Source organism: Pristiophorus japonicus, chromosome 7 (assembly GCF_044704955.1).
Source record: "Pristiophorus japonicus isolate sPriJap1 chromosome 7, sPriJap1.hap1, whole genome shotgun sequence".
Classification (NCBI taxonomy): Eukaryota; Metazoa; Chordata; class Chondrichthyes; family Pristiophoridae; genus Pristiophorus; species Pristiophorus japonicus.
In genome coordinates, this window is record NC_091983.1 from 8,812,598 (window position 1) to 8,838,191 (window position 25,594).

At 45.9% G+C, this 25,594-nt stretch overlaps 1 protein-coding gene across 24 annotated transcripts in view; it reads left to right on the plus strand.

Moving 5' to 3' along the window:
- Nucleotides 1-25,594, plus strand: part of rims1a (regulating synaptic membrane exocytosis 1a) — a 908,397-nt gene that overhangs the window by 337,418 nt on the left and 545,385 nt on the right. The window contains exon 1 of one of the 24 annotated variants that reach the window (XM_070884762.1): nucleotides 22,761-22,963. The exons of the other annotated variants lie outside the window; for them this stretch is intronic. The gene's annotated coding sequence lies outside the window, so the exon portion shown is untranslated. Of the gene's footprint in view, nucleotides 1-22,760; nucleotides 22,964-25,594 lie in introns of those variants that run through there. 24 annotated transcript variants of the gene reach the window in all.

Below are 25,594 nucleotides of genomic sequence, written 5' to 3' on the forward strand. Positions count from 1 at the left end.
CCAGCTCATAAAGGCAGACATACAGCCTACCAGTGGCAACAAGATTGCACTGCCCGTCAAGGGGAAGGTGACTATGGCACTTGCCTTCTATGCCTCCGGCTCCTTTCAGTCATCAGCTCCACCTTGCAGCATGCTACACATTGCAGCATTCGCCAGGTGACTACTGCACTGTACGCACGCAGGATGGACTTCATAAGCTTCCCAATGATCAAGGAGACCCAGAGTGAGAGGGCTGTAGGTTTTGGACGATTTGCTGGCTTCCCCAAGGTTCAGCGTGCCATTGACTGTACGCACATCGCCCTGCGAGCACCTTTACTCAATCCAGAGGTTTCCCGAAACTGAAAGAGATTCCACTCTATGAAAGTACAGATCGTCTGTGACCATACTCAGCGCATCGTGGCAGTCAATGCCCAATATCCAGGGAGCATCCATGACGCTTCCATCTTGCATGAGAGCACTGTTATTGCATGAGAGCCTCTTGCTCGGCGTCGCCACTCACAGGTGATGTGGGTCTGGGTGTGACACTGGGGACTGCAGTGTCACTGATGGAGGCCATCAATAGCATGTGGGCATTGACAGCCTCCCAGGTTTCACTGTTCGTACGGGCAATCTGCAACCTGACCTCCATGATGGTCGCAGAGAGTGTCCCGATGCTTGCGGGAATCCTACCCAATACCTTGAGGAGCTGGACGCTCTCCCTGGACAGTCCCACCATGTCCAGTTGTGCGTTCACCTGTCTGTCAGCAGACCGACTTTGCCGACTTACCCTCCGGAGAGACGACATAAGGGATTCAACCCCAGAAGTGCGTTGCTGCATGCCACATGTACTCGGGGCCTTGGATGGCTCAAAGCCCGGGAATATTTTATTCTCGGATGAGGCGTTGACCGGTGGAAAAAGAGTATAGAGTACATCAGCCCCCACACCCCCCCCCCCCAGCCAGAGTAGGCTGCTCTGTCCGCTCCTCTCCCTCAAGTTCCTCCTCTTCCTCCTCCTCCTCCTCCTCTCCCACATGCTAGCTTGAGGTGGAGGTTTCCTGTGAAGGATTTGGTGCTTGAGGCTCCTCATCTGGAAGTAGAAAATAAAAGACGAGTGATTAGCAGCAGGGGAGGGAACAGGGTGACATGAGTAAGGTCACAGAGCACAGGCTCAATTGAAGGACTGCTGCTACTCCTTTATATGTAGTCCACTGACACTGCATGACATTGCCCCAACCCTGGTCCACAGACACTGCATGACATTGCCCCAACCCTGGTCCAGACACTGCATGACATTGCCCCAACCCTGGTCCAGACACTGCATGACATTGCCCCAACCCTGGTCCACAGACACTGCATCACATTGCCCCCAACCCTGGTCCACAGACTTTGTATGACATTGCCCCAGCCCTGGTCCACAAACACTACATCACATTGCCTCAACCCAGCCCGGGAAGTGTGCAGGACTTACCCTCACTATCCAACAGGGGGTCAGCACCCCCACGGGCAGTTGCCCTCCCTGAGGCACTGATCAGATCGGCTACTCGTTCCTTGAGGTCTGTTAAAGGCATGTTTCGGTACTGCTCCCGGCGGTTGTGGGAATTCTTTCCCTGCAAAGATGAAAATGAGAGAGGTTACCAGAGGGTCCATCTGCTCTTGGAGCACACACAGCTAGCCACCAAAGCACTTATACCATACTGTGTGCATGTAATATAGTCCTCTGTTTCATGGCCCTGGAAGTTGCACGTAGTTCATGAGGAAGATATTGAAGTGCAGAAATGGCTTTTAAGATCTCAGCAAGCAAACTTAATAATGTGTAAAGATCAATCATGGCAAATAGGGGGCAATACTAAGCCTACCTATACCAACAGTGATAGGTCCTTACTATACAGTATAAATGCACACGAGGCCCATGCTTGAGAGAAGGTCAGTCTGTGACCTGTCCTTTATTCCAAAGCACTCAAGTGATGAAGGTGGGTGGAGCTTCCCCTTTTATACCTGAAGGTCCAGGTTAGGAGTGTCTCCCACCTAGTGGTCATTGTTCTCACAGTGTACAACTTAGGTCAGATTATACATGGGTTACATTGCTGGTTGAATACATGACATCACCTCCCCCCCCAAAGTCTTATTGGGATCACAGGTTGAATCTCTCTGGTGATTTACGCTCTCTTGTAGAGCGCCTGAGTTGGGGCTCCGGTTGTTGGGCGCTGGCCTGAGTGTCTGCTGTTTGCGGTGCCTCAGGCCTATCCAGACTGCCCACAGTGATTAGACTCTCCTCCCTTTGGTTCCGGTGTTTGGTCACCTGTGGTGGAGTGAACTCTACATCATGTTCTTCCTCTGCTTCTTCTATGGGGTTGCTGAACCTCCTTTTTGTTTGATCCACGTGTTTGCGGCAGATTTGTCCATTGGTAAGTTTAACTACCAGAATCCTATTTCCCTCTTTGGCAATCACAGTGCCTGCGAGCCATTTGGGCCCTGCAGCGTAGTTGAGGACAAAAACAGGATCATTAACATCAATAAATCGCGCCCTCGCATTCCTGTCATGGTAGTCATATTGTGGCTGGCGCCTGCTCTCGACAATTTCTTTCATGGTAGGGTGTATAAGGGATAGCCGGGTTTTCAGCGTCCTTTTCATTAGTAGCTCTGCGGGTGGAACCCCTGTGAGCGAGTGTGGTCGGGATCTATAGGCCAACAGGAGGCGTGATAAGCGGGTTTGTAGGGAAACCCCTTGGATTCTGAGCATCCCCTGTTTGATTATCTGCACTGCTCGTTCTGCCTGGCCGTTTGAGGCCGGCTTGAATGGTGCCGTTCTGACATGGTTAATTCCATTGCCTGCCATGAAGTCCTGGAATTCAGTGCTTGTGAAGCACGGGCCATTGTCGCTGACCAAGACGTCCGGTAGACCGTGGGCGGCGAACATTGCCTGTAGACTTTCTACCGTGGCAGAGGATGTGCTTGAATTTAAAATGTCACACTCAATCCATTTGGAGTAGGCGTCTAGTACAACCAAAAACATTTTTCCCATGAAAGGACCTGCGTAGTCCACATGAATGCGTGACCAAGGCTTGGCGGGCCATTGCCAGGGGCTAAGGGGGGCTTCCCTGGGCGCATTGCCCAGCTGGGCACACGTGTTGCACCGCGAACACAAAGTTCCAGATCTGCGTCTATCCCTGGCCACCAAACGTGTGACCTGGCAATTGCCTTCATCATGACAATGCCCGGGTGCTCATTGTGGAGTTCTCTGATGAACACCTCTCTGCCCATCTGGGCATGACTATGCGGTTTCCCCACAGTAGGCAATCGGCCTGAATCGAGAGTTCATCCTTGCGCCTGTGAAATTGTTTAAATTCCTCAGGGCATGCCCTGGACATGGCTGCCCAGTCCCCATTCAGGACACATTTCTTGACTAGAGACAATAGCGGGTCTCTATTTGTCCAGACTTTAATCTGACGGGCTGTCACGGGTGAGCCTTTGCTTCCAAAAGCTTCAACAGCCATGATCATCTCAGCAGCATGCTCAGTAGCCCCTTCAGTGGTGGCTAGCGGAAGCCTGCTGAGTGCATCGGCGCAGTTTTCGGTGCCCGGTCTGTGCCGAATTGTATAGTCATAGGCGGCTAACATGAGTGCCCACCTCTGTATGCGGGCCGATGCGTTTGCATTTATGGTCTTGTTGTCGACCAAAAGGGACGTTAGGGGTTTGTGATCTGTCTCCAGCTCAAATTTCCTGCCAAACAGGTACTGGTGCATTTTCTTTACAGCATATACACATGCGAGCGCCTCCTTTTCTACCATCCCGTAACCCCTTTCTGCCTGGGACAGACTTCTGGAGGCATAAGCTACCGGCTGTAACTGACCCTTGACATTGACATGCTGCAACACACACCCGACACCATAGGATGACGCATCGCACGTTAACACAAGTTTCTTACATGGGTCATATAATGTTAACAGAGTGTTGGAACATAACAAATTGCGTGCTCTATTAAAAGCCCTTTCCTGGCTGTCCCCCCAGACTCATTCGCGACCTTTGCGTAGGAGCACGTGTAGCGGCTCTAGCAGCGTGCTCAATTTGGGAAGAAAGTTACCAAAATAGTTCAGGAGTCCCAGGAACGAACGCAGCTCCGTTGTGTTACGGGGTCTGGGTGCTCTCTGGATCGCTTCCGTCTTGGACGCAGTAGGGCTGATCCCGTCTGCTGCTACCCTCATCCCCAGGAATTCTACCTCTGGAGCTAGGAAGACACACTTCGCCTTTTTCAGTCGCAGCCCTACCCGGTCCAGTCTGCATAGCACCTCCTCCAGGTTGTGGAGATGTTCTTCAGTATCGTAACCCGTGATGAGGATGTCGTCCTGAAAAACCACCGTCCCTGGAATCGACTTGAGGAGGCTTTCCATATTTCGTTGGAAGATCGCGATGGCCGAGCGAATCCCGAACGGACATCTGTTGTACTCAAACAACCCCTTGGTGATGGTGGTCAGCTTCTTCGACTCACTTGCCAGCTCCTGGGTCATGTAAGTTGAGGTCAGGTCCAATTTTGAAAAATGTTTGCCACTGGATAGCATCGCAAAGAGGTATTCCGCTTTCGGTAGCGGGTACTGGTCTTGGAGTGACACCCGATTGATGGTGGCCTTGTAATCACCACATATCCTGATCGACCCATCCGCCTTGAGCACCGGCACGATCGGGCTCGGCCAGTCACTGAATTCGACTGGTGAGATGATGCCTTCCCTCAGCAGGCGGTCCAATTCGCCTTCGATCTTTTCCCGCATCATGTACGGCACCGCTCTGGCCTTGTGGTGTACTGGCCTGGTGTCCGGGTTTATGTGAATCACTACCTTGGTCCCATGAAAGTGTCGATGCCGGGTTGAAATAATGAGTCAAATTTGTCCAGGATCTGTGAGCATGATACTCGCTCCACAGAGGAAATTTCATTGACATCACCCCATTTCCAGTTCATGACAGCAAGCCAACTTCTCCCCAGTAGCGCGGGACCATCCCCTGGGACAATCCAGAGTGGCAACCTGTTCTCCGAATCTTTGTGGGTCACGCTACAGTGGCGCTGCCTAGCACCGGAATGATCTGCTTTGTGTAAGTCCGTAGCTGTGTGTCAATCGGCGCTAATTTTTGGCCTGCTGGCCTTGGACGCCCACAACATTTCGAACTGTTTGATACCCATCAGGGACTGGCTGGCCCACGTGGCTAGCTCCATTGATACTGGGATGCCATTGAGGAGCACTTTCATCATTATCGGTGGCGTCCTGGTGTATGAACTGTATACGTGCTCCACATGAACTCGCTGAACTTCAGCTTCCAGTGATTTCCCCCTGTATCCATTTCTGCAATTTCTGCAGATATTTTGCTCCTCTCTGCAAACGCCGGCTGTGTGTGTGCCTCCACGCCTCCGACATGAGCTGTTGTTGGAAACAAAAGGTCCCTTGCCAGTCGATCGTCCCTGACTGGACCAGTGACTGTCCATGAATGTGCCATTAACAGGTGTTGATGGCCCCATTACTGGCCGCATTGTCCATTGCAATGGCGTGAATCGCCGTTCAACTTGCCATTGTCTCTGTTGAACTCCCCCTCTGGGTTCGACTACATGTTGGGGCATGCCCGACTGCCCTTGTCTGCCTGGAGAACTGTGTGCTGCTTTAACAATGTTGAATCTCTGTCCCAACCATTCCTTAACACAGTACCTGTCGTCTGTTCTGTTAGTGGCCATGCTCGCGTGGTTTAAATCCCAGTTTCTCGTCGCATTGATAGGTCCTCACTATACAGTATAAATGCACACGAGGCCCATGCTTGAGAGAAGGTCAATCTGTGACCTGTCCTTTATTCCTTAGCACTCAAGTGATGAAGGTGGGTGGAGTTTCCCCTTTTATACCTGAATGTGCAGGTTAGGAGTGTCTCCCACCTAGTGGTCATTGTTCTCAGTGTACAACTTAGGTCAGATTATACATGGGTTACAATGCTGGTTGAATACATGACAAACAGCATGAGAACAACTACTATGTTAGATTTATAAGTTAAGTAATGAAGGAGTGCATCAATAAAAATTGTACTTACTCTAACGACCCTGCAATGATCGTTAAACCTCTTCAGGCACTGTATGGGGGTCCTTCTGACAGTGTCCACAGAGGAGACTTCCTCAGTCCAAATTTTTCTAAAAACCGCTGAGAAGAGTCTACTGTTCAGTTTGGCCCATCTTCGTTCAATTGCACTGACAAGGGCCTCGTTTGCTTCTGGGCTGAACCTTCTGGCTCTCTGTCTACGATCATCAACCTTCATCGTGAATCAAATCAAATTGTATAATGGCTGATTCAGCCCTGGGAGTACTGTGCATGCGCGGGCACTCCCTGACTGCGATCAACAACTGACCAGAAGCAAAGGAAGAAGAAAAATAAATTCAAAAAATGTTTTAAATCGAGCATGCACAGATGGTCCGATTTTTTTTGGGGGGGTGTCGCAACTTTCGGCTCCGGCGCACAAATTCTGTTATGCAACGCCGGAGTTATAGCTAACACTCAGGATCTTCACCGTTTGCCGAAAGTTGCGCGCTCTGGCAGTAACGGTAACCCAGCAGTAAAAAAAATTATATGCATGATTATCAGCCGAAAACGGCCGAAATCGCTGAAACCCAAAAATCCAGCCCTATAGACTTGCACTTTCTGTCAATATTTAATAAACCAACAAGTTAATTTATCTCTGGTGTGTGAACCTACGTGAATTGGATTGGCCTTCACAATCAATATAACAATTTCAATCACAGAAAGTCATACCTGGAAGACAGTTTTGAACGTCCCATATCCCCACCACCATGCACAACTACAATCTTTCCATGATAGAGAAGATGTAAAATATCGCCTTCATCTGCTTTTCCCAGAAAAGATCACCTCCTACCGTCAGTTTTAAACCTGTTCCTCCTGGGGACTTGCTATTTTAGGCCTCAATGCATAAGCAGCTCCATGCTTTTCAATTCTGGGATGCTAATTTACATCGGCATCAAATTACTGACTGAATCCAACCACTGCTGAGGAGGTCTTTCTGACAGTTATCCAGGAGACTGTGAGAATAAATTTAAAGTTCCAATCATGAATGTTTGAATTAACTCTGCTCCTCAACCTTGCTCTTGCCCTGCACAAATATCAGACGGTCTGCTTTCACACCAAAGAAAGGACATCCTTGTAATCTATGGACAGTCCATGATCTGCAGCCTTCTACTCCACTTATCATTTATGTGGGATGTGAATAGGAACTCTGAGCGTGATCTCCTCCCATAATTGTCACAACCCTTTACCTAGGTTTCTCTAAAAAAAATAAATGGAGCAATACTGCATTCTAGAATATTTTTCCCTTACACTTACGAACCTTTTCCTTCACTTCACCAACATGGCCATTCTTCACGTGCAAGCCAAGATGGTGAATGATTAGTCATTTGACGTGGATGGGAGGCACAGCAGCCGAGCCCAATGCTCACCAGAATAACAATACTCCCATTCTTTGGCAATCCCTTGATAAGATTGTTTCTTTGCATGGCACTATTTCGAAGAGGAGCAGGGGAGTTATCCCCAGTGTCCTGGCCAATATTTATCTCAATCAGTGTAACAAAAAAAACACTTTATCTGGTCATCATCATATTGCTGTATGTGGGAGCTTGCTGTGCGTAAATTGGTTGTTGCTTTTCCCACATTACAACAGTGACTACACTTCAGAAGTACATAATTGGCTGTAAAGTGCTTTGAGATGTCCGTTGATCGTGAAAGGCGCTATAGAAATATAAGTCTTTTTCTCTTTCTTCTTGGGGGTATGGATGCATGGCAACAGTCACCCAATGTACCTCGCTCAATAGCCATGATTGGGACAGTGATCAGAAGGCTTTATGATCGTGGAAGGGGAGGGCAGGGTGAATCACAGCTGAACCTGATATTGTTTTCACCCAACACCTTACTGCACACAGGCACACACTTCCAGCAATCCGTCACTGTGAGCTATTGTAATGTCCCTTCGGCCCAAGGTCTGCGCTCAGCTAACTCAGCACTGAGTGCTGAGCTTTTGGAAACCCTGAATTTGTTTTTAAATTCCTGATTAAAAAAATATACATATAACATGTGAAATTTCTTGACTGTATCTTTACATAGAATTACATAGAATGTACAGCACAGAAACAGGCGATTTTGTCCAACTGGTCCATGCTTCACATGAGCCTCCACCCTACTTCATCTAACCCTATCTGCATATCCTTCTATTTTTTTTCCTTTCTGTCTATTTAGCTTCATCTTAAAGGCATCTCTGAATGCTAATAGTTGTGTGTTTATATGATTTAGCGGCAGGTAACAAGATATATTCAGTAATAATTTTGTTATTACAACAGTGTCAGTTGTTTCCTCTTGAAAAGGATTAAAATGGTCCAATGTATGTACAGCATTCTCTTGCATACAAATTTGCATTCAAATTTTTTGATTGATCAAAGCTTTAGACAGTGAGTAAGAGGAAACAATTGTAAACTTAAGCTTAATCTCAAATCCCTAACCATTTCTAGATAAATCTAAACAATTCAGAAAAATCTCCCCTCTGAGATTTGCACTCATATTTTCAAATTATAATTTTTTAAATGTTCAAGCGCAAACAAGAATGATGCAAAAAGGTGATTTTTATCTTGGAACCAAAACAGTGTGCGGCTCACTCACATTTTATGAAAGATGGTGCTATGCTCTAATAATATCGAAACAAATGATATATGACAATCTCTACATCTAGCACGCCTTTCATTGAAAACGTTGATTTAGCAACTCTATGGGATCTCCTGTTTTAAACATATTCACACTTCTGGTGATATCTAACTTTTTTTTGGTAACATTTTTAATAGTATTTTTCCATTAATGAGACAGTCTGTGATTATTTTCAAACTTTAAAGTTTTCTGCTCAGATCACACATTGAGTACTATGTGGAGGTCGGGTCGTGGAGACACAAAGGGAGACATCAAAATGTTGCAAGTAATGCAGAGAAGAGCCAGAGGTTGATCTATACAATTAGAAGTATGAACTATGAGGCCGCCAACAACAAGTGAGAAGAGCTTGTGGAATTCTTTGTTACTAAGATTGACACTATCCATTCAGCTGCCTCTGCTGCTTCCTCCACTTCCCATGCCCACCAAGCCAAGGATCCCTTCTGCCCTAGGCCTGAAGGCGCATCTTTCTCTAGTTTCTCTTCCATCTCACTACATAGCCTCCCTGAACATATCATGAGGCCCACCTACTGCTATCTCAACCCCAAAGCAGGAATGGGGTACTGAAGTTGCATGTTTAGCCATGAATTCATTGAATGGCAGTGCAGGCTCGAAGGGCCGAATGCCTACTCCTGCACCTATTTTCTATGTATCTATTCCAATAAACCACCCACCTTACCTTTGTGGCTCCCATGCTAGCTAACATTGTAAATAGATCCACCTCCTCCGGTACTGTCCGCCTCCCTTTCAAAACTATCGGCATCACCCCCTCCTCAAGAAAAGCCCACCGTTGACCCCTTCTGTTCTTGAACGTGTTGACACCTCCCAAATTCATTCCCACAACTCCACATTTGAAATGCCACAATCAGATTTCTGCCACTGTCACAGCACTTGTGACCCGAATAAAAGTCACAAATGCCACCCTCTGTAACTCAGACTGGTGCATTATCCCTTCTCCTCCTCGTTGATCTCTCTGCAGCCTTCGACACAGTTAACCACGTCATCCTCTTCAAAAGCCTCACCTTCGTTGCAGCCAGAGCTACATGTTTTCTTAATGACTTCCCTCTCCAGCCCTGCAACATTATCTCTGGAGTTCTTCCCTCTGCCCCCATAGTCTTTCTCATTCACGTGCCCCTTGGCAACATCAACAAAAACATGGGGTTAGTGGCCAAGTAACGCCGGTGGAATGAGAGAAACTCGAGGAATTTCCTGGACTGAGTCTCTGCTTCAACCACTAACCCTGGAAGTGAATTCCACAGTCTCACAACTCTCCGTAAAGAAAATTCTGTTGGCCCCCCCGGCTCCCCCCACCCCCCGTTATAAATCTCCTACATTTAATCTTTTGTCTCTGGCCCATTGTTCTTCACCCCTCGAATACTGGAAGCAAACTGCTTCTATATACCCTGTCCCATCCTTTCATAATTTTGAATACTTCTATCATATCATCCCATATTCTACATTGTTCTAATGAAAAGACTCAATTTTCAAGTCTTTTGATGTATTTCTATTTTCTCATACCAGACAGCATCCAAATTAATCTGCATCAAAGCATCAATATCCTTATAGTGTGGAGCCCAAAACTCCACCCAGTACTCTTAACTGAGGTCTTACTAAGATTTTATATGAGCATATTTATTATAGCGATCACAAGACAAGAGATCTGTGTGGCAAAGACCAGTTGGGCAGCACTGAGGTGGTCTGCCTATATTATGGCTCTCAGTCTATTCAGCAACTTGGTAAATCCAATGGCTACAAATCGAAGCTGAAAGTCATGACTCCCTGTCTGAGCATTCAGTATGTAACATTCTGCCTGAGTTTAGCACCTCGGCCAAAGGTGGCCCCACTGCTGAGAGCTTTAATGAGCAAGAAAACTGAACGGGAAGCCTGCAACAACAACTTGTATATATATATCGCCTTTAATGTCCCACAATCCAGTGTTTGTCCTGTTTCAATGCAATTGTATGTTAATGAGCTAGTGTTTGATTATAGTGCAAGGTCAGCTCACTATGCTACAGATGGACACAGCATCCTAAGAGCAGTGGTTCCTCTGATATTGCACTTGAGACCATATTATCCATCCCAACATTTGTATAGTTCCCCCAGAGCAATGCTTTAGTAAGCAGGAAGAGATTTCTCTGAGTGCATTCGTTCATGAGCCAAACCTAGCTTTTGGGACTCGGTTATTTGTAACAGCATCATATAGCTCTCGCCGCTTTCTCCAATTCCATTCGCCTACTGGAAGTAATTGGCTGCTCATAGACATTGCGTAATGTCCCTGCAGGTTCAGCCATGATCTTATTGAATGGTGCTGCAGGCTCGAAGGGCCGAATGGCCTACTCCTGCAGTGTTCTATGTTAGGTAAACTGTCCTATGACAGCAGCAACATTTTCACACTTAACTCGGGCCGCCTTAGTGACAAATAAGCATATTAAACACCATCTGAACATTTAACTGCGATTCATCCAGACTGTGGGCTATTACTTTCAGGTTAGCAGCTACCACCTAGTCTATATCCGGGGAAAGCGACGTCCTGAAATAGTAAACATCTTTCCTCACCCACATAAGTGGGAAATGCCTAACCAAGCCTCAGTGATGTAAGGCATTCCGTGGTCTAACTGTAAAGAAAGAAAAAGAAAATTGAAAAAGGATTTTTCTTAAAATTAGACAGAAGGCCAGTATAGTAAGATAGGGAATTGGATCATGATTTGAATTCAGAAATGTGCCGCGAGTGAAAGTTAATTGAAAAGGGTGTACGGTAGCTTATGGTTATGTTACTAGACTAGTAATCCAGAGGCCTTGATACTAATCCAGAGAACGTGAGTTCAAATCCCACCATGAAAGTTTTATAAGGAAGTTTTTCTAAAGCTTTATAAACCATTGGTTAGGCCTGAGCTGGAGTATTGTGTAGAATTCTGGGCACCACAGTTTAGTAAGGATGTCAAAGCCTTAGTGAGGGTGTAGAACAAATTTACTAGAATGGTACCGGGGATGAGAGACTTCAGTTACGTGGAGAGACTGGAGAAGTTGGGGTTGTTCTCCTGAAAACAGAGAAGGTGTTAAGGGGATTTAATACAGATGTTCAAAATTAAAATGGGTTTTGATAGAGTAAATGAGGAGAAACTTTCCACAGGGAGGAGACAAAGATTTAAAATAGTTGGTAAAAGAACCAGTGGGGAGATGAGGAAAAAAAGTTATGCCGTGAGTTATGGTGATCTGAAATGCACTGCCTGAAACAGTGGTCGAAGCAAATTAAATAAAACTTTCAAAAAATACTTGGATAAATACTTGAAGGAGAAACATTGACAGGGCTATGGGGAAAGAGCATGGAAGTGGAATTAATTGGATAGCTCTTTAAATAGAGTTGGCATGGGCATGATGAGTCGAGTTGGCATGGGCATGATGGGTCGAATAGCCTCCTTCTGATTGTATGATTCTGTAAGTTTAACCTCGGCCACAGAAGTAAGTGGAAAAACGTACTTTCCTTTTATAAAATAAACTTTTGGAGCCCAATCAAAACTTCTGCAATAAATTAATATTCCCATCATTTAAAAAAAAATCTGAGTGCTGAAAAGTGCCCTACCAGCACTAAGAGCTCAGAGCTGTCCCAGACAAACTAAAGAATATCATTCATATATTGTGTGACCTTGCACTGACTGGAGCCAAGTCTTACTGCTTCTCTGGTGGGCTCATGATCTTTTCTATGTATAAACCATAGAGATAATAGAAGATATTCTTGGTTAGTGATTAATTCAGCCTTATGCATGGGGAGATGGATCATCCTGTTGGGATTAACAAATATGATGCCTAGGTTGTGAACAGTCTGGTTTAGCCTCAGATAAATTCTAGGGAGAGGGATGGAGTCAGTGGCTAGGGAACACAGTTTGTGGCAGGGACCAAAGACAATGCCTTCAGTCTTCCCAATATTTAATTGGAGAAAATTTCTGCTCATCCAGTACTGGATGTCGGACAAGCAGTCTGAATATTTGGAGACCATGGGGGGGGGGGGATCGAGAGAAGTGGTGGAGAGGTAAAACTGGGTGTCGTCAGCGATCATGTGGAAACTGACTCTGTATTTTTGGATGATATCACCAAGCGGCAACATATAGATGAGAAATAGGAGGGGGCTAAGGAGAGATCTTTGGGGACACCAGAGGTAATGATGCAGGAGTGGGAAGAGAAGCCATTGCAGGAGATTTCCTGGCTACGATTAGGTAGGTAAGAATGGAACCAGGCGTGTGCAGTCCCACTCAGCTGGACATTGGTGGAGAGGCGTTGGAAGAGGATGAGTGGTCAACTGCGTCAGACAGATCTAGGAGGACGAGGAGGGATAGTTTCCCTTTGTCACAGTCACAAAGGATGTCATTTGTGACTGTGATGAGAGCCGTTCCGGTACTGTGGCAGGGATGGAAACCAGATTGAAGGGATTCAAACATGGAGTTCCGGAAAGATGGTCACGGATTTGGGCAGCGACAACACGTTCAAGGACTTTGGAGAGGGAAGGGAATTTGGAGATTGGGCAGTAGCTAGCAAGTACAGTGGGGTCAAGGGTTGAGGAGAGGGGTGATGACGGCAGATTTGAAGGAGAGGGGGACAGTGCCTGAGGAGAGAGACCCATTAACAATGTCGGCTAACATGGGAGCCATAAAATGAAGTTGAGTGGTCAGCAGTTTAGTGGGAATAGGGTCGCGGGAGAAGGAAGTGGGTCTCATGGACAAGATGAGCGTGGAGAGGCCTGAATGGAGCTTTATAAATGGGAGTGGTTTCTGCTGCCTCTGTGTAATCAAGAGAAATCGAAGAGAAACAAGAGAAAGATGTGAGTTTAGGGCTAGGGCAGGGGGAAACCTCAGAGGAAGTTGGGCCCACTGGGCTAGGAGAAGGAAGGAAACTCTCAGAGCAGCTGATCGGATGGTCTCAATCTTTGAAACAAGGAAGTCCGTGAGCTCCTCACACTTGTTGTTGAAGGTGAGTGTGGTGGGGAGAGGGGTTTAAGAAGGAGGTTAGCAATAGAGAATAGTAGCGGGAGTTAACTTTGCATACCAGAATGATCCTGGAATAGTGAGCAGTTTTTGCAGACAAGAGTAGGATCCGATAACGCTTTATGTGGTCGAGCCACATCTGGCAGTGAATAGCTAAACCAGTTATCCGCCAAATCCGTTCAAGTCTGCGCCTCTTGGACTTGAGGGAGCGCAGATGAGGGCTGCACTGGGGGGAAACATAGAAAATAGGTGCAGGAGTAGGCCATTCGGCCCTTCGAGCCTGCACCACCATTCAATATGATCATGCAACTTCAGTACCCCATTCTTGTTTTCTCTCCATACTCCTTGATTCCTTTAGCTGTAAGGGCCACATCGAACTCCTTTTTGAATATATCTAACGAACTAGCCTCAACAACTTTCTGTGGTCGAGAATTCCACAGGTTCACAATTCTCTTGAGCGAAGAAGTTTCTCCTCATCTCAGTCCTAAATGGCTTACCTCTTATTCTTAGACTGTGACCCCTGGTTCTGGACTTCCCCAACATCGGGAACATTCTTCCTGCATCGAACCTGTCCAATCCCGTCAGAATTTTATATGTTTCTATGAGATCCTCTCTCATTCTTCTAAATTCCAGTGAAATTAAGCCTAATCGATCCAGTCTTTCTTCATATGTCAGTCCTGCCATCCCGGGAATCAGTCTGGTGAACCTTCGCTGCACTCCCTCAATACGAAGAATGCCCTTCCTCAGATTAGGAGACCAAAACTATACTCAATATTCAAGTTGTGGCATCACCAAGGCCCTGTACAACTGAAGTAAGACCTCCCTACTCCTATACTCAAATCCTCTCGCTATGAAGGCCAACATGCCATTTGCCACCTTCACCGCCTGCTGTACCTGCATGCCAACTTTCAATGACTTGATATACCATGACACCCAGGTCTCGTTGCACCTCCCCTTTTTCTAATCTGTCACCAGTCAGATAATAATCTGCCTTTCTGTTTTTCCCACCAAAGTGAATAACCTCACATTTATCAACATTATACTGCATCGCCATGCATTTGCCCACTCACCTAACCTGTCCAAGTCACCCTGCAGCCTCTTAACATCCTCCTCACAGCTCACACTGCCACCCAGCTTAGTGTCATCTGCAAACTTGGAGATATTACATGCAATTCCTTCATCTAAATCATTGATGTATATTGTAAATAGCTAAGGTCCCAGCACTGAACCTTGCAGTACCCCACTAGTCACTGCCTGCCATTCTGAAAAGGACCCGTTTATTCCTACTCTTTGCTTCCTGTCTGCCAACCAATGTTAACAAATATGATGTGATTGGGATTACGGAGACGTGGCTCCAGGATGATCAGGGCTGGGAACTCAACATCCAGGGGTATGCAACATTCAGGAAAGATAGAATAAAAGGAAAAGGAGGTGGGGTAGCATTGCTGGTTAAGGAGCAAATTAAGGCAATAGTTCTGAAGGACATTAGCTTGGATGATGTGGAATCTATATGGGTAGAGCTACAGAATACCAAAGGGCAAAAAACGTTAGTGGGAGTTGTGTACAGACCTCCAAACAGTAGTAGTGATGTTGGCGAGGGCATCAAACATGAAATTAGGGTTGCGTGCAATAAAGGTGCAGCACTTATAATGGGTGACTTTAATATGCACATAGATTGGGTTAACCAAACTGGAAGCAATACGGTGGAGGAGGATTTCCTGGAGTGCATAAGGGATGGTTTTTTAGACCAATATGTCGAGGAACCAACTAGGGGGGAGGCCATCTTAGACTGGGTGTTGTGTAATGAGAGTGGATTAATTAGCAATCTCGTTGTGCGAGGCCCCTTGGGGAAGAGTGACCATAATATGGTGGAATTCTGCATTAGGATGGAGAATGAAACAGTTAATTCAGAGACCATGGTCCAGAACTTAAAGAAGGGTAACTTTGAAGGTATGAGGCGTGAATTGGCTGGGATAGATTGACGAATGATACTGAAGGGGTTGACTGTGGATGGGCAAAGGCAGACATTTAGAGACCGCATGGATGAACTAGAACAATTGTACATTCCTGTCAGGCGTAAAAATAAAAAAGGGAAGGTGGCTCAACCGTGGCTATCAAGGGAAATCAGGGATAGCATTAAAGCCAAGGAAGTGGCATACAAATTGGCCAGAAATAGCAGCGAACCCGGGGACTGGGAGAAATTTAGAACTCAGCAGAGGAGGACAAAGGGTTTGATTAGGGCAGGGAAAATGGAGTACGAGAAGAAGCTTGCAGGGAACATTAAGACGGATTGCAAAAGTTTCTATCGATATGTAAAGAGAAAAAGGTTAGTAAAGACAAACATAGGTCCCCTGCAGTCAGAATCAGGGGAAGTCATAACGGGGAACAAAGAAATGGCGGACCAATTGAACAAGTACTTTGGTTCGGTATTCACTGAGGAGGACACAAACAACCTTCCGGATATAAAAGGGATCGGAGGGTCTAGTAAGGAGGAGGAACTGAGGGAAATCCTTATTAGTCGGGAAATTGTGTTGGGGAAATTGATGGGATTGAAGGCCGATAAATCCCCAGGGCCTGATGGACTGCATCCCAGAGTACTTAAGGAGGTGGCCTTGGAAATAGCGGATGCATTGACAGTCATTTTCCAACATTCCATTGACTCTGGATCAGTTCCTATCGAGTGGAGGGTAGCCAATGTAACCCAACTTTTTAAAAAAGGAGGGAGAGAGAAAACAGGGAATTATAGACCGGTCAGCCTGACCTCAGTAGTGGGTAAAATGATGGAATCAATTATTAAGGATGTCATAGCAGCGCATTTGGAAAATGGTGACATGATAGGTCCAAGTCAGCATGGATTTGTGAAAAGGAAATCATGCTTGACAAATCTTCTGGAATTTTTTGAGGATGTTTCCAGTAAAGTGGACAAAGGAGAACCAGTTGATGTGGTATATTTGGACTTTCAGAAGGCTTTCGACATGGTCCCACACAAGAGATTAATGTGCAAAGTTAAAGCACATGGGATTGGGGGTAGTGTGCTGACGTGGATTGAGAACTGGTTGTCAGACAGGAAGCAAAGAGTAGGAGTAAATGGGTACTTTTCGGAATGGCAGGCAGTGACTAGTGGGGTACCGCAGGGTTCTGTGCTGGGGCCCCAGCTGTTTACATTGTACATTAATGATTTAGACGAGGGGATTAAATGTAGTATCTCCAAATTTGCGGATGACACTAAGTTGGGTGGCAGTGTGAGCTGCGAGGAGGATGCTATGAGGCTGCAGAGTGACTTGGATAGGTTAGGTGAGTGGGCAAATGCATGGCAGATGAAGTATAATGTGGATAAATGTGAGGTTATCCACTTTGGTGGTAAAAACAGAGAGACAGACTATTATCTGAATGGCGACAGATTAGGAAAAGGGGAGGTGCAACGAGACCTGGGTGTCATGGTACATCAGTCATTGAAGGTTGGCATGCAGGTACAGCAGGCGGTTAAGAAAGCAAATGGTATGTTGGCCTTCATAGCGAGGGGATTTGAGTACAGGGGCAGGGAGGTGTTGCTACAGTTGTACAGGGCCTTGATGAGGCCACACCAGGAGTATTGTGTACAGTTTTGGTCTCCTAACTTGAGGAAGGACATTCTTGCTATTGAGGGAGTGCAGCGAAGATTCACCAGACTGATTCCCGGGATGGTGGGACTGACCTATCAAGAAAGACTGGATCAACTGGGCTTGTATTCACTGGAGTTCAGAAGAATGAGAGGGGACCTCATAGAAACGTTAAAAATTCTGACGGGTTTAGACAGGTTAGATGCAGGAAGAATGTTCCCAATGTTGGGGAAGTCCAGAACCAGGGGTCACAGTCTAAGGATAAGGGGTAAGCCATTTAGGACCGAGATGAGGAGAAACTTCTTCACCCAGAGAGTGGTGAACCTGTGGAATTCTCTACCACAGAAAGTAGTTGAGGCCAATTCACTAAATATATTCAAAAGGGAGTTAGATGAAGTCCTTACTACTCGGGGGATCAAGGGGTATGGCGAGAAAGCAGGAAGGGGCTACTGAAGGTGCATGTTAAGCCATGAACTCATTGAATGGCGGTGCAGGCTAGAAGGGCTGAATGGCCTACTCCTGCACCTATTTTCTGTGTTTCTATGTTAATAATTGATTCCAGCATTTTCCCCACCACCGATGTCAGGCTAACCGGTCTATAATTCCCAGTTTTCTCTCTCCATTTTTTAAAAAGTGGGGTTACATTAGCTACCCTCCAATCCCTTGGGACTGATCCTGAGTCAATAGACTGTTGGAAAATGACCACCAATGCATCTACTATTTCTAGAGTTCCTTAAGTACTCTGGGATGGCCAGGGTGAGAGAGTAATTGTTTTAATAGTGACTAGGGCATCAAAGGTGATGGTGAGGGTGTGGTTGAGTAGATCGGTGGCTGTAGAAATGTCATGGTGAAAGGAGCGCCTTAGGTTGGACAGTTTGGAGTTGATAAGTGGAGAAGTTGATAACCAAAGCAGAAGGCTCACTATTCAAAGCGATAGCCATCTGACCAATGAAGTTCTCAATGTCTAACTCATATTTAAGTTTCCTAGGTATTAGTATGTAAGCCTTCCCACGCATAAGTATGTGTGCTAATGATCTGAGCCACTCCGATGCAGAGGGGCTAAAATATTATTGCTGGGTGCGACTGGAGACCTGAAATTGTGTGTCTCCACATCATCATCATCATCATCATCATAGGCAGTCCCTTGGAATCGAGGAAGGCTTGCTTCCACTCTTAGCATGAGTTCTTAGGTGGCTGTACAGTCCATTACGAGAACCACAGTCTCTGTCACAGGTCGGACAGACAGTGGATGGAGGATAGGGTGGGTGGGGAGTCTGGTTTGCCGCACGCTCCTTTCGCTACCTGCCCTTGATTTCTGCATGCTCTCAGTGACGAGACTCAAGGAGCTCAGCGTCCTCCCGGGTGCACTTCCTCCACATAGGGCGGCCTTTGGCCAGAGACTCCCAAATGTCAGTGGGGATGTCGCACTTTATCAGGGAGGCTTTGAGGGTGTCCTTGTAATGTTTCCGCTGCCCACCTTTGGCTCATTTGCCGTGGACGAGTTCCAAGTAGAGCGCTTGCTTTGGGAGTCTCGTGTCTGGCATGCGAACTATGTGGCCTGCCCAGCAGAGCTGATCAAGTGCTTCAATGCTGGGGATGTTGGCCTGGACGAGGACGCTAACGTTGGTGCGTCGATCCTCCCAGGGAATTTGTAGGATCTTGCGGAGACATCGTTGGTGGTATTTCTCCAGCGACATGAGATGTCTACTGCACATGGTCCACATCGCTGAGCCATACAGGAGGGCGGGCTACGGCCTTGTAGACCATGAGCTTGGTGATAGTTTTGAGGGCCTGGTCTTCAAACACTCTTCCTTAGGTGGCCGAAGGCACACTGGAGACGGTGTTGGATCTCATCATCAATGCCTGCTCTTGTTGATAGGAGGCTCCCGAGATAAGGGAAGTAGTCCATGTTGTCCAGTGCTGCACTGTAGATCTTGATGACTGGGGGGGCAGTGCTATGCGGCGAGGACAGGTTGGTGGAGGACCTTTGTCTTACTGATATTTAGCGTAAGGTCCATGCTTTCATACGCCTCAGTAAATACATCGACGATGTCCTGGAGTTCAGCCTGTGTGTATGAACAGACGCAGGCGTCATCCGCGTACTGTAGTTCGACGACAGAGGTTGGGGTGATCTTGGACCTGGCCTGGAGATGGCGCAGGTTGAACAGGTTCCCACTGGTTCTGTCGTTTAGTTCTGCTCCAGCGGGGAGCTTGTCGACTGAGGTGGAGCATGGCAGCGAGGAAGATTGAGAAGAGGATTGGGGTGATGCAGGAGGGAAAAGGAGTCACTTAATTCAAATAGGATTTATCTTCTTAGCTCTTTTCCATACGTATTCTAAAAAAAATTATGTCCTGGAAGTACTTCCCTGGATCTTCCTTTTTGCTTATATAATTTCCTACAAAAAAAAATTATATAGTAAATTGCTTAATCAAAGGAAAACTTAAGACCTGGACTGAAACAGACTGACGTTGCTTGACTGATCCTGAATCGCTGGTAGGATGGTAAAGTTGAAAGTGGAGACCCTGTTCTTCCTATTCCACCCAATTTAACTCCATTCAATGGTTAACCGTCTGTTACCCTCTGAAGGCACAATACAACCATAAATATTAACCATGAATGGAACTTCCATACAAATTAGATAATAATAGTGATTATTGCTAATAATTATTAATAGTATAAACTAATATCCATGTAGTGCATATAACAGTCATAACACATGAGAAATACATTCTATTGGAATAGTCGATCGGACCTCTTGGATCAGGAAGTGTTGCATCATTAATATTATTATCTTTCATAGATGATGTTTGACCCTATGCTTCTAACTTTCCCTACCCCCTCTCTAACTCTTATAACTACTCTCTTGAACATTACTTTTTCTCGTTACCCATTTCGTTCCTCAGATCTTCACCCAATTTTCTCCATGTTGCTCTTCTCCGTCACATCTCGAGGTGTTCTGAAGGTTGCTCATATCGTTGAATAACATGGACAAATATAGCTCTGTGCCACATTTGCCTGATTGGGACCTGAACCCCTCACCAGCAATTCATGGATTACTCCATCAGCAGGTGAAAATCCTGGAAAAACTGCATTGCCAGTTCATGTCTGAGTGGGTGTCCAGGAGGCCAGATAAGGACCCCGCAAACATAAAGAAAATAGATGCAGGAGTAGGCCATTCGGCCCTTCGAGTCTGCACCCACCATTCAATAAGATTATGGCTGATCATTCCCTCAGTACCCCTTTCCTGCTTTCTCTCCATACCCCTTGATCCCTTTAGCCGTAAGGGCCATATCTAACTCCCTCTTGAATATATCCAATGAACTGTCATCAACAACTCTCTGCGGCAGGGAATTCCGCAGGTTAACAACTCTTTGAGCGAAGAAGTTTCTCCTCATCTCAGTCCTAAATGGCCTACTCCTTATCCTAAGACTGTGTCCTCTGGTTCTGGACTTTCCCAACATCGGGAACATTCTTCCCGCATCAACCTGTCCAGTCCCGTCAGAACTTTACACGTTTCTATGAGATCCCCTCTCATCCTTCTAAACTCCAATGTATAAAGGCCCAGTTGATCCAGTCTCTCCTCATATTCCAGGGATGGCTGGATTGACATCAGTCTGGTGAACCTTCGCTGCACTCCCTCAATAGCAAGAACGTCCTTTCTCAGATAAGACGACCAAAACTGAACACAATATTCCAGGTGAGGCCTCACTAAGGCCCTGTACAACTGCAGTAAGACCTCCCTGCTCCGATACTCAAATCCCCTAGCTATGAAGGCCAACATACCATTTGCCTTCTTCACCGCCTGCTGTACCTGCATGCCAACTTTCAATAACTGATGAACCATGACACCCAGGTCTCGTTGCACCTCCCCTTTTCCTAATCTGCCGCCATTCAGATAATATTCTGTCTTTGTGCTTTTTCCCCCAAAGTGGATAACCTCACATTTATCCACATTATACTGCATCTGCCATGCATTTGTCCACTCACGTAATCTGTCCAAGTCACCCTGCAGCCTCTTAGCGTCCTCCTCACAGCTCACACAGCCACCCAGTTTAGTGTCATCTGCAAACTTGGAGATATTACACTCAATTCCTTCATCTAAATCATTAATGTATATTGTAAAGAGCTGGGGTCCCAGCACTGAGCTCTGCGGTACCCCACTAGTCACTGCCTGCCATTCTGAAAAGGACCCTTTTATCCCGACTGGCTGCTTCCTGTCTGCCAACCAGTTCTCTATCCACGTCAGTACATTACCCCCAATACCAAGTGCTTTGATTTTGCACACCAATCTCTTGCGTGGGACCTTGTCAAAAGCCTTTTGAAAGTCCAAATACGCCATATCCACTGGTTCTTCCTTGTCCACTCTGCTAGTTACATCCTCAAAAAATTCCAGAAGATTCGCCAAGCATGATTTCCCTTTCATAAATCCATGCTGACTTGGACCGATCCTGACACTGCTTTCCAAATGCACTGCTCTTTCATCCTTAATGATTGATTTCAACATTTTCCCCACTACTGATGTCAGACTAACCGGTCTATAATTACCCGTTTTCTCTCTCTTTTTAAAAACTGGTGTTATATTAGCTACCCTCTAGTCCATGGGAACTGATCCAGAGTTGATAGACCGTTGTAAGATACATGACACCATCCCCCTGCCATATTAGTTTAACTCTCCCCAACAGCACTAGCAAACACTCCCACGAGGACATTGGTTTCGATCCTGCCCAGGTGCAGACTGGCTGGTTTGTATTGGTCCCACCTCCCCCAGAATCAGTTCTAATATCCCTTCTGCACCACTTCTCAAGCCACGTATTCATCTGAGCTATCCTGCGATTCCTACTCTGACTCGCACGTGGCACTGGTCGCAATGCTGAGATTACTACTTTTGAGGTCTGACTTTTTAACTTAGCTCCTAGCTCCCTAAATTCGTCTCGTCGGACCTCATCCCAGTTTTTACTATATCGTTGGTACCTATATGCACCACGACAACTGGCTGTTCACCCTCCCTTTTCAGAATATCCTGCACCCATTCCGAGACATCCTTGACCCTTGCACCAGGGAGTCAACATCCCATCCTGGAGTCTCGGTTGCGGCCGCTGAAACACCTATCTATTTACCTTACAATCGAATCCCCAATCACTATAGCTCTCCCACTCTTTTTCCTGCCCTGTGTGCAGTATATTTATGTTGAGCCGGTACGTACTGGGCCACTTTGAAGAAATCGCAACTGTTCAACTGTCTCTGTGTCCTGGCCCCCTTGAGAGAGAGAAAAAAGAAGCGCATCCGTGCTCGATGTGAGCAGCGTCTCCTGGAGCCTGGGACTCACCACCATCCTTCTCCATGGAAAGACCATCTAGTGCTTCCCTGACCTTTACTCCCGGACAGGAAGTACATTCCCCGACCTTTGCTCCAGGACAGGAAGCACATTCCCCGGCCTTTGCTCCCGGACAGGAAGTCCTGGGTCAGTATTTGCCTGGAGTCGCCGGCCGAAACCATGTAGGCCTGGCTCACTTTCTGAAGGGTGACTCTAATGTCAGCCGAGAGCAATTTGTGTAGGAGGCCTTCGTGATCGATTCCGATAACAAATATGTCCCTTAGTGCTTCATTAAGGTTGTCGCCAAAATCACACGGTGCAGCTAGTCTTCTTAAGTGTGCAACATACTTGGCAATTTCTTGACCCTCAGGTTGCCGGTAAGTATAGAACCAGTGCCTGGCTGTGAGGATGCTTTCTTTCGGTTTTAGTTGTTCCTGTATGATTGTTACAAGTTGCTCATAGCTCTTGGTGGTTGTCTTCTTCGGGGCTAGTAAGTCCCTGATGAGACTGTAGATGGTGGGCCCACAACTGTTAAGGAGGATGGCCCTGCGTTTGTTCGGTAGTGTAGCCGGTGTGTCCCCGTCCAGGTTGTTGGCTACAAAGAAATGTTCCAATCTTTCCAGAAAAGCAACCCAATCTTCCCCCTCTGTAAATTGCTGGAAGTTGCTGAGGTTCGACATGTTGAGCGTGTAGTTCGTGCCCTCGTATTCCCGTCGCCAGTTGTAGAGTATGTAGGAACCTTTAGTAATGACTCCACGAGGCAGGGTATGGTACTTAAACTGTGAATTCCTGTAGTCCTTTATTTGCAGCTCCTGAGTGATGACAACAAGCTGTGAGTTCCCTTTTATACTGGGTTACCTGCCGTGTGCAGGCAACCCCAAGGTCTCCAGCAGCAGCACCCTCTGGTGCACCGGTAAGGTGTGTGCAGTCTAAGAATACATTCAATGTGGCATAACAAGTAACACAGTTATGCCACACCACACAGTAAACAGGCATGCATACACAACAGTAATTGTGTCACTCGCAATAAATTTACGAGAGTTGGCATGTCTGTTGTACTGTAGAAAGGACAAAATAGTCATTCCAAACAATGATACTAAGGTGATTCTTAAAGTCCATTCCATACTGTGCCTTCTTAACAAGTCAGTTCTTTATTTATCTTGACACAAGTCTCCTTGTATGACTGTTGACTTGACCAGATCTGACATATAGCATAGCTATTGGAGGTTAGACTGGCTGTTTTTCTGAACACAAGTCAATGTATTAATTGTCTGTTAATATGATTAACACATTTGTTTACATAGTGTTTCCAGCCTGCTCTCGACGCATTGGTGTGAGTGCATCAAGCTTTCACCCAGTTACATACTGAACAGCAACTTCCAGACTTAAACCCAATAGTATTTCTAGTGGAGATTTAGCGTTTGTCACACACACGAATGAAAGACTTTTATGGAAGTGCCTAGATTATAGAACATAATTTCGAAGGATGGATCAGAAGTTAATCTCCCACTATCTGGTTGTGTATGGAGGACACCTATTTTAACAATACTGGTTAAAAGGTTGAGTAACATTTTTTTTTGATGCTGTCTAAACTTGAGCTGAAAGAGCCCTGGTAGTGCTGGGGTAAATAAGTGGAATTTCTCGTATTTCTCTTGTATTGTTAATTTGCTGTACTGAGTTTTTGGGTGGTTTGCTCATCATTTTGCTGATCTCATTATAATCAATAACTAAACTTTGTTTCCTGCTGGATTATGTTGAAATTGCTTATGAAATTGTGCTTGATAAAATTGTGATGGCTCTGTCCAGTCCTTTGATTAACACTTGCCTACCTTTCTTCCTCTCTTTTCTTGTTTTCCTTTCTCTTTGCTATGCTTCCTCGGATGCTCTCTCTAAAAGGAGGACAAAGTGGTTAGATTTCATGCTTTTTTCTCTCTTAGTTCTTTTTTTTCTATTATTAACAAAGTAGGAATGTAAAAAGTATCTAACTGCAATATATTTAACGGAATTTAAATGTGTAGTTTTTAAAATCCCCTGTTGTTTAGAATGTATAGTTAATTTGAGATAGGGGTCTAACATGCAGTACTTCTCTTTCTCTAATGTTTGTGCTGATCAGAGTGAGGATGTTAGTGTTGGAAAGTGCAACACGTTCATATTTCAGGCAGGAACGTCAAGCTCGGATATAACCTGCAGTTTAGTACTGTGGTCCCACACCCACTGACCGAGACTGCCTCAGCACATTTCACATTGGACCCTTGCAGGCAGCAGACACTTTCCTTCCACCTGTCTGAGCTGGATATGAGGCCAGGCTTCAGAGATGGAACAATGTCGTTCACCCATTGCACCACCCGGTACATTCTTAATTCTCCACTACTGTTTACATAAGAACATAAGAAATAGGAGCAGGAGTAGGCCATTTGGCCCCTCGAGCCTGCTCCGCCATTCAATAAGATCATGGTTGATCTGATCATGGACTCAGCTCCACTTCCCTGCCCACTCCCCATAACCCTTTACTCCCTGATCGCTCAAAAATCTGTCTATCTCCGCCTTAAATATATTCAATGACCCAACTTCCACACCTCTCTGGGGCAGAGAATTCCATAGATTTACAACCATCTGAGAGAAGAAATTCCTCCTCATCTCAGTTTTAAATGGGCGGCCCCTTATTCTGAGTCTATGTCCCCTAGTTTTAGTTTCCCCTATGAGTGTAAATATCCTCTCTGCATCCACCTTGTCCAGCCCCCTTATTATCTTACATGTTTCAATAAGATCAGCTCTCATTCTTCTGAACTCCATGTGTACAGGCTCAACCTAAGTCAATCCCCTCATCTCCAGAATCAATCTAGTGACCCTTCTCTGAACCTTCTCTATGACAAGTTGGTAAAGACCAAAATTGTTTTGTTTTGTTTCACACTGATTCTTAAAGAAAAACTTGTAAGAAAAGAATTTGAGGCAGTCTGATAGTGCACAACGATGTTTTCATTCCTTGATAGCAAGCGGATTTCCCTCAT